Below are 7,997 nucleotides of genomic sequence, written 5' to 3' on the forward strand. Positions count from 1 at the left end.
GAAGAATAAAGACAGAAGATTTAATCACTTGATAGTAAAACTTATTTTAAGCTATGATAATTTACTGTGCTGTTGATTCAAAAATAAACCAATAAAATCAAAGAAAGTCCAGAAATAAACGCCTCCATGTAAGTACTCTATTTAGGACAGACGTGAAAGTGTGGACCAGTGGTAACCAATGTTCTTTTCAACAAATTATGGTGGATTTTCGCACAACAGAATTACACTGAGTGACTGCAGGAGCTCAAAGAGAAAGGCCCAGGCTGCTGAAGATGCCCCCGGCTCCCGCGGGCCCTCCTTGGACCTCGTTTCTAAGTTGAGGGAGGCTGAGGAGACATGGAGCACGCTGCAGGCCAAATGTGACCAGCACCACGGCATCCTGGTGGAGATGGAGGGGATGCTCAGAGACCTGCAGAAGAGCCTGGAGGAGAAGGAGCAGGTGTCCAGGGCCAAAGTAGGCGCCACAGAGGAGGTACTCGAGAAGTCACCTGTCAGTGAAACATCTCAAAGATCTCGCAGAGAAGGTAAAAGGAGAACTTGAAAGTTCAGACCAGGTGAGGCAGCACACGTCGTGCATTTTGAGGCAGAGCTGGAGAAGCACATGGCAACCCCCAACGCTGTGCCAGAAGGTCTGTAGCTTCACTCCCGAAGGCAGTAAGACCACAAACCCACCTGGAAGAATGAACAACTCCAGACGTGCTGCCTTTAAGAACTGTAACACTGACCACGAAGGTCTGTGGCTTCACTCCTGACAGCGAGACCATGAACCCCCCAGAAGGAAGAAGTTCCAGACACATCTGAACATCTGAAGGAACAAACTCCAGACACACCATCCTTAAGAACTGTAACACTCACCGCGACGGTCTGTGGCTTCATTTTTGAAGTCAGCGAGACCAACAACCCACCAATTCTGGACACAGTATTCCTACTTTCTGCCCCCCCTACCCCCTGCCACCACGGTCACCAACGTTGGTTTTAATGGCATCAACACTCAGGAGGTCGCAGGTCAGTTCTGGTTTGCAATGTCTAGGGGTGAGTGGCTGTGGCCTCCAGTCAGTCCCGCAGACTTCCAGAACTCGCTGCCCGGTCCTGCCCACCTCCCACTCCGCTCCACTGTAAAAAGACAAAATGATTGCATCAACAGACAGACCCCAGAGCTCCTGGCCTCCCACACACCCTGCAGGGACTGTCAGAGTCAACGAGGGCTTTGGCGTCACTCAGCAGTGGCCTTGGGCTGTGCCCAAGATCGTGTTTATCAAATGTGACACAGGTTTGTTTACAAATGGGGGATCAGGAAGGTCTACTTCTCTGACTTCAAGACACTCTCAAGTCTCTAATTCATTCTTTCGGAGCTACGGAAAGTTGGGCCTGGATAACACTGTAGGTTGGTTGGCTGATATGTAAGAAATGTGTACGGCATTTTGGTAAGTCCGACAGTAACTTCTTTTTCCACAGAGGAGACTCAGACAGAGGTGCCCTCCTTTGAGCTGCTGCTGTCCTCTGTCTTTTCCAACTGTTCCTACAGCTTCTTTACTGTGTCCTTCCCTCTTGCCAGCTGGTCATCCCTTGCCAGCTGGGTCATCTTCAGAAGCTCCTGCAGCTTGGTGGCGGTACAGCCCAGGTCAGTCGTTAACTACATCCCTTTTTTTTTTTTTTTTTTTTTTTTTTGAGACGGAGTCTCGCTCTGTCGCCCAGGCTGGAGTGCAGTGGCCGGATCTCAGCTCACTGCAAGCTCCGCCTCCCGGGTTCCGGCCATTCTCCTGTCTCAGCCTCCTGAGTAGCTGGGACTACAGGCGCCCGCCACCAAATCTCTCCTTCAGCTGCACGGCCTCCTCCATTTCCGAAGACTCCAGGTGGCAGGCCGTGCGGAGCTTTTCCAACTCTTCTTGTAACCAACACACTGAGGCCTGAGCAGCCTCAAACTCGACCGTGAGCTTCTGCCGCTGCCTCTGCTTGTCCTCCGGGTTGGCTTCTGTCTGCTCCAGCTGCGTCTTTAGCTGAACGGGGTCGTGCTCGGCTAGGAGGTTTGGGGGTAAGTCTGGGGAGGCAACTGGGGCCCCTGCTAGGTCACCATCCCCCACGTGGCTCTTAATTTCACTCAACTGCTGCCTGAGCAGGACGAGCACATCCTTCTGTTTCTGGGCTTCGCTCTTGGCTGCACCCCGCTGAGATTGAGATTCTAGTAGAAGTTGCCTCAACCCCACCACTTCCATGGCATAGTTCTGGCACAGAGCTGGGGGCTGCCATGTACTTCTCCAGCTCTGCCTCCAAATGCGACCTGTGCTGCCTCACCTGGTCTGAACTTTCAAGTTCTCCTTTTAGCTTCTCTACAGTATTTTTGAGATGTTTCACTGACAGGTGACTTCTCGAGTACCTCCTCTGTGGTGCCTACTTTGGCCCTGGACACCTGCTTCTTCTCCTCCAGGCTCTTCTGCAGGTCTCTGAGCATCCCCTCCATCTCCACCAGGATGCCGTGGTGCTGGTCACATTTGGCCTGCAGCGTGCTCGGTGTCTCCTCAGCCTCCCTCAACTTAGAGACGAGGTCCAAGGAGGGCCCGCGGGGGCCGGGGGCATCTTCAGCAGCCTGGGCCTTTCTCTTTGAGCTCCTACAGTCACTCGGTGTAATTCTGTTGTGCGAAAATCCACCATAATTTGTTGAAAAGAACATTGGTTACACTGGTCCACACTTTCACGTTTGTCCTAAATAGAGTACTTACATGGAGGCGTTTATTTCTGGACTTTCTTTGATTTTATTGGTTTATTTTTTGAATCAACAGCACAGTAAATTATCATAGCTTAAAATAAGTTTTACTATCAAGTGATTGAATCTTCTGTCTTTATTCTTCATGCATGTCTTAACTATTCTTAGTCCTTTCGATTTCCAGATAGATTTTAGAATCGGTTTCCAGTGTCCACACATACAAAGAGAATCCTGGACTTTTCATAGAATGACATTGTGTGTACAAATCAATTCTGGGAGAACAAACATCTTTATAAGCAGCAGTTTTAGGTTTACAACAAAATTTAGACAAGTTACAGAAATTGCCCATATACCTCCTGACCCCATATATGCACACTTTCCCCATTGTCAACATCCTCCACCAGAGTGGTACATTCATCGCAACTGATGTGAATCAACACTGACACATCATTATCATGCAGCGTTCATGGTTATGTAGGTTTCACTCTTGTAGTCATTCTGTATATTTGGACAAACTTATAAGGTCATATATCCACCATTAAAGTATTGTACAGAGCAGCTTCACTGCCCTGAAACTCTTCTGTGCTCCACTTACTCATCTCTCCCTTTCCTTGACCACTGGCAAGCACTGATTGTTTTACTGTCTCCATAGTTTCCCTTTTCAGAATGTCATATAGTTGGAATTTTAAAGTATGTATCCTTTTCAGATTGGCTTAACTTAATAGCATGAATCTGAGTTTCCCCCATTTCTTTTCATGGCTTGATAGCTTACTTATTTTAAAATCCGAGGAACATTTTATCATTTGAATGTACCGCAGTTTGTTTATCCATTTGTCTACTGAAGGACGTCTTGATTGCTTCCAGCATTTGGCAATTATGAGTAAAGCTGCTGTAAACATCTTGTGTAGGTTTATGTGTAGATAAATGTTTGCAGCTCCTTTGGGTAGATACCAAGGAGTGTGATTGCTGAATTGCATGATGAGAATATGTTTAGTGTGAAGTAAAATGAACACACTGGCTGTAGTGAGTGATCACAGGGTCACTCACTGTGTCCAATGAGTTAATTTTTTCCATTATTCCCAGGAGAGCAGCTCCAGAGGAATATCCTATTTGCACCTCGGAGCTAAGATGGTTCCTGTAACCCTGTGTCTGGAGCTGAAATAACATGGCAGAAAACTCCTCCCACTAGCCTCCTGAAAGGCTTCCAACAGACTTCTGGTTTGGGGTTGGAAAATACCAAACCAATCAGGACTGAATGAATTTGAGTTATTCATTTGCATATACAGACCTGATTGAGAGGTGGAGCAGGAACTTTCCCTCTTTAAGGCAGACACCTGGCTGGGCGTGGTGGCTCAGGCCTGTAATCCCAGCACTTTGGGAGGCGGAGGCGGGCGGATCACGAGGTCAGGAGATCAAGACTCTCCTGGCTAACACAGTGAAACCCCGTGTCTACTAAAAAATACAAAAAAACTAGCTGGGCGAGGTGGCGGGCGCCTGTAGTCCCAGCTAATCGGGAGGCTGAGGCAGGAGAATGGCATAAACCTGGGAGGCGGAGCTTGCAGTGAGCTGAGATCCGGCCACTGCACTCCAGCCTGGGCGACAGAGCGAGACTCCGTCTCAAAAAGAAAGAAAGAAAGAAAGAAAACAACAACGAAAAAAAAATAAACAAATACAAAAAAAAAAAAAAAATTAGCCAGGCGTAGTGGCAGGCGCCTGTAGTCCCAGCTACTCTGGAGGCTGAAGCAGGAGAATGGCGTGAACCCGGGAGGCGGAGCTTGCAGTGAGCCGAGTTCGCGCCACTGCACTCCAGCCTGGGACGAAGACTCCGTCTCAAAAAAAAAAAAAAAAAAAAAAAAAAAAAAAAAAGCCAGACACCCTCTTTATCTCCAGAGTGCACTCTTGTTTTACTTTGGAAGCAGCATCTCTCTGATCAGCAGATTTGTTATTATTATTAGAAAATAAAACACTTCTTTATTTTTCCTCTACAAACCTTGTGGTCTTTTGTTAACATTAGTTTTATAAGAAATTTCCAAATTATCTTCTAAAGAGGTCATGCCATTTTCATTCCCACCTCCATTGAATGAAAGTTCCTGTTGCTCCACATCCTCATCAGAACTTGGTGCGGTCAGTGTTCTGGATTGTGGCCTTTCTAATAGGTGCATAGTGGTACCTCATTTTTACTTTAATTTCCACATCCCTGATGCCATATGTGATGTGAAACATCTTTTCCTACCTTTATTTTCCATCTGTATATCTGCTTTGGTGTGGTGTATAATACTGAACCTTTTAATCAATGAAATTTGATATGTATATAGGTTTTAATTTAGTTTCTATCAATATATTTTTAAAGCGTTTTGAGTGGAATCTTGTCCATGTGTTATGTATCTGTTTCTTGAAAGATGTTTCTGAAACTATTATAAATAGCATTGTTTAACATACTATTTTCTGTTGTTTTGTACTTCTGTATAGAAGTGTGTGATTTTTATGTATATAACTTACATACATAAATGGATATGTGTATAATAAACATATATATTTTATTATATATGTCATCTAATATACTTTATATGTAATATATGTTATATACAATTTTTTTCTTTTGTGAGGTTGGCCCTAATATTTCAAATCTTTTGAGCTAGTTTAAATTATGCACAAAACTCTTGATAGATTTTTGTCAATCCACTAATATGGTAGTTGTGTCAATGGAGGACACAGGAAAAAAAAATAGTCACACATGTTTAATAACATTATGGTGTAATTGCCATATAACTATCATAAGGAATTTTTATGTGATCATATTTTAATTATTTTAATATTATTTAATATTTAACATTTAATTATTTTAACATTTTACTATCTTCCCAATATCGAGTTATATTTTGTTATTTTTATTATGATCACATACAAGTTCTTAGAGTTCTTAAAACATTGTTCTTAGAAAAGTTTGAAAAAATTTCAATTCTCCTAAATTACCAATAGGTAAATTTTGCTATATCTGCTCTCTGAGTAGATAGATAGGTAGAAAGATAGAATTATTTTTGCCAAAGTTGCTTAGAAAGAATTCTCAAAAAGCTGTTAAGAACGAGTATCTCCTCCTATTTAGCCATGTGATGACTTTTACACCTAAGTATGTTAGCATTAATTACATCACCTAATATAGCTTCATGTGTTCCAAAAATGTTTTAGGACTGTCTTTTTTTAGTCAACACCCAACATTGGTTCATTCATTTCAGTGGGTTTCCATGTTTTTTTATGCTTTTTTAAAAGTCTAAAATGGGTTATTCCGGCTCCTTTTTTTTCTTTTCCCTGACATTGGAAAAATATGCAGACATGTTTATCTGTAGAATGCCCTATGTTCTGGATTTGTCTGTGATTAGATGCAGCAGAAACATATTTGGAAAAACTAAAAATGAAGTGATATTTTGTAGTTCTTAACCAATCCCATCAGGAAGCACATTGGATGAAGTCACTTGTCTAAAATTCATGTACGAATTCTTTTGTCAATAGGTAAATACACGTTCTATGTAATAGGACATCATTGTTTCATTTTCAGTCCTGTTGTGTTCCTATTTTGTGCTTTATTATATTTTTCAGGACCTTCTAATAATTGTAGGGAGCATTATTTTGCTTACAACAGAAATATATTGAAATTTTTAAAATAACGGGTTTACTTTTATTTTTTTGAATGTTGAATATTTCTTTCTACCATCCTAGTTTTGCGACAGTTTTATTAACACCTATTGAGGTAATTGTATCACTTATGGTGGGGCACAATGGCTCATGTCTGTAATCCCAGCACTTTGGGAGGCCAAGGAAGGCAGACCTCCTGACCGTAAGTGTGAGGTCAGGAGTTCGAGACCAGCCTGGCCGACATGGTGAAACCCCGTCTCTACTAAAAGTACAAAAATTAGCTGGGTGTGGTGGCAGGCTTCTCTAGTTCCAGCTACTCAGGAGGCTGAGGCAGGAGAATCGCTTGAACTCAGGAGGTGGAGGTTACAGTGAGTCGAGATGATGCCCTTGTACTCCAGCCTGGGCAACAGAGTGAGACCTTGTCCAAAAAAATGAAAAGTTGTGTCACCTGTTTCCCTTTGTTTTGTTACACTAATATCCTACCGCTAAACTAGAATCCCTAAAGTAAAATGAACTTGATTATAAGGCAGTATTCTTTTCATATTCCTTTCATTGATATATTAATTCTTTTTGCTATTTTTTTATGTTTTCATCCAAGTCCATAAAAGAGTCAGAAATGGAAATTTTCTTTCCTGTATTCATGTCTGATTTTGGTATCAAGGTCTCTTTTTCCTCAGAAAATAAATTAGAGTGTCTTTTCTTTTTCTAGTTTATGAAAGGGTTTGCCTAAGATTTGTGTTATTTCTGTTTTAAATGTTTCATAGGATTCATCTGTGCTTTACATTTTGAGTAACTTATTTAATTATGGTTTGAATTTTAATGTTTTATGTTAAAAAAAGGAAATATAAATTTTTCATTTATATTATTTGTTTTTTATTATAATTTTTCTAGCAATTTTGTATTATATCTAAGATTTTGAATTTATGGGCATAAAGTAGACCATAGTATTCCCTTCTAATTTCTATGTCATTAATATCTATAGTGATGTTCTGTTTTCTTATGTCTTATATTATGTACTTTTGTGTGTGCTATCTCTGATATTGTCAAGGTGTTATAAATTTTATTAGTGTTTTCAAAGAACAAATTTTTATCTTTATTGATGCTTATACTATAGACTTGTTTTTCATTTCATTATTATTACTCTTACCATGGTGACCAGTTTTCCACTTAGGAATGTAAGACAGGGGAAAAAAGGAAAACAGGATGCTCAGGTAAATATGAATTCAGATATGCCATTTTTTTTTTTTTTTAGTGTCAGTATATTCCCTTCCAATATTTGACACTTGCTTACTCTAATATATATGTTTATCTGATATTCAATTGGACCAGAGTAGCCTGTATTTTATTTGGCAACCCTATTAATACCACTTCTTGCATATTTAATGCCCTGATGGTTGATTTCTGTGTCTTTGGGTATTTAGATTACTTACTTTTAGGCTTTGATTTTTTTATATTTACATTTAAGGCTACACATTAACTTTCAGCATAGTTTAGATGGAACACTCAATTTTTAGGCTGTCTTAATTTCACTACCATTGTGTTTAAAATATTTTCTACTTACTTTGTAAATATGTTTACAAAATGACTGGTGAAAGCACATTCTTTACAACAAACACTGTGGGAGACTACTGAAATATCCGTCAACGATAGAATACCTAAAGGTCCA

The 7,997-nt window shown here is 40.8% G+C and overlaps 1 pseudogene; it reads right to left on the reverse strand.

Annotated features, from left to right (window-relative positions):
• Window positions 1–1,462: 1,462 nt before the first annotated feature.
• LOC717442 (ribosome-binding protein 1-like) lies at window positions 1,463–4,863 on the reverse strand (annotated as a pseudogene).
• Between the last annotated feature and the right edge of the window lie 3,134 nt (window positions 4,864–7,997).

This window comes from Macaca mulatta, chromosome 3, assembly GCF_049350105.2.
Source record: "Macaca mulatta isolate MMU2019108-1 chromosome 3, T2T-MMU8v2.0, whole genome shotgun sequence".
In the NCBI taxonomy this organism is placed as follows: Eukaryota; Metazoa; Chordata; class Mammalia; order Primates; family Cercopithecidae; genus Macaca; species Macaca mulatta.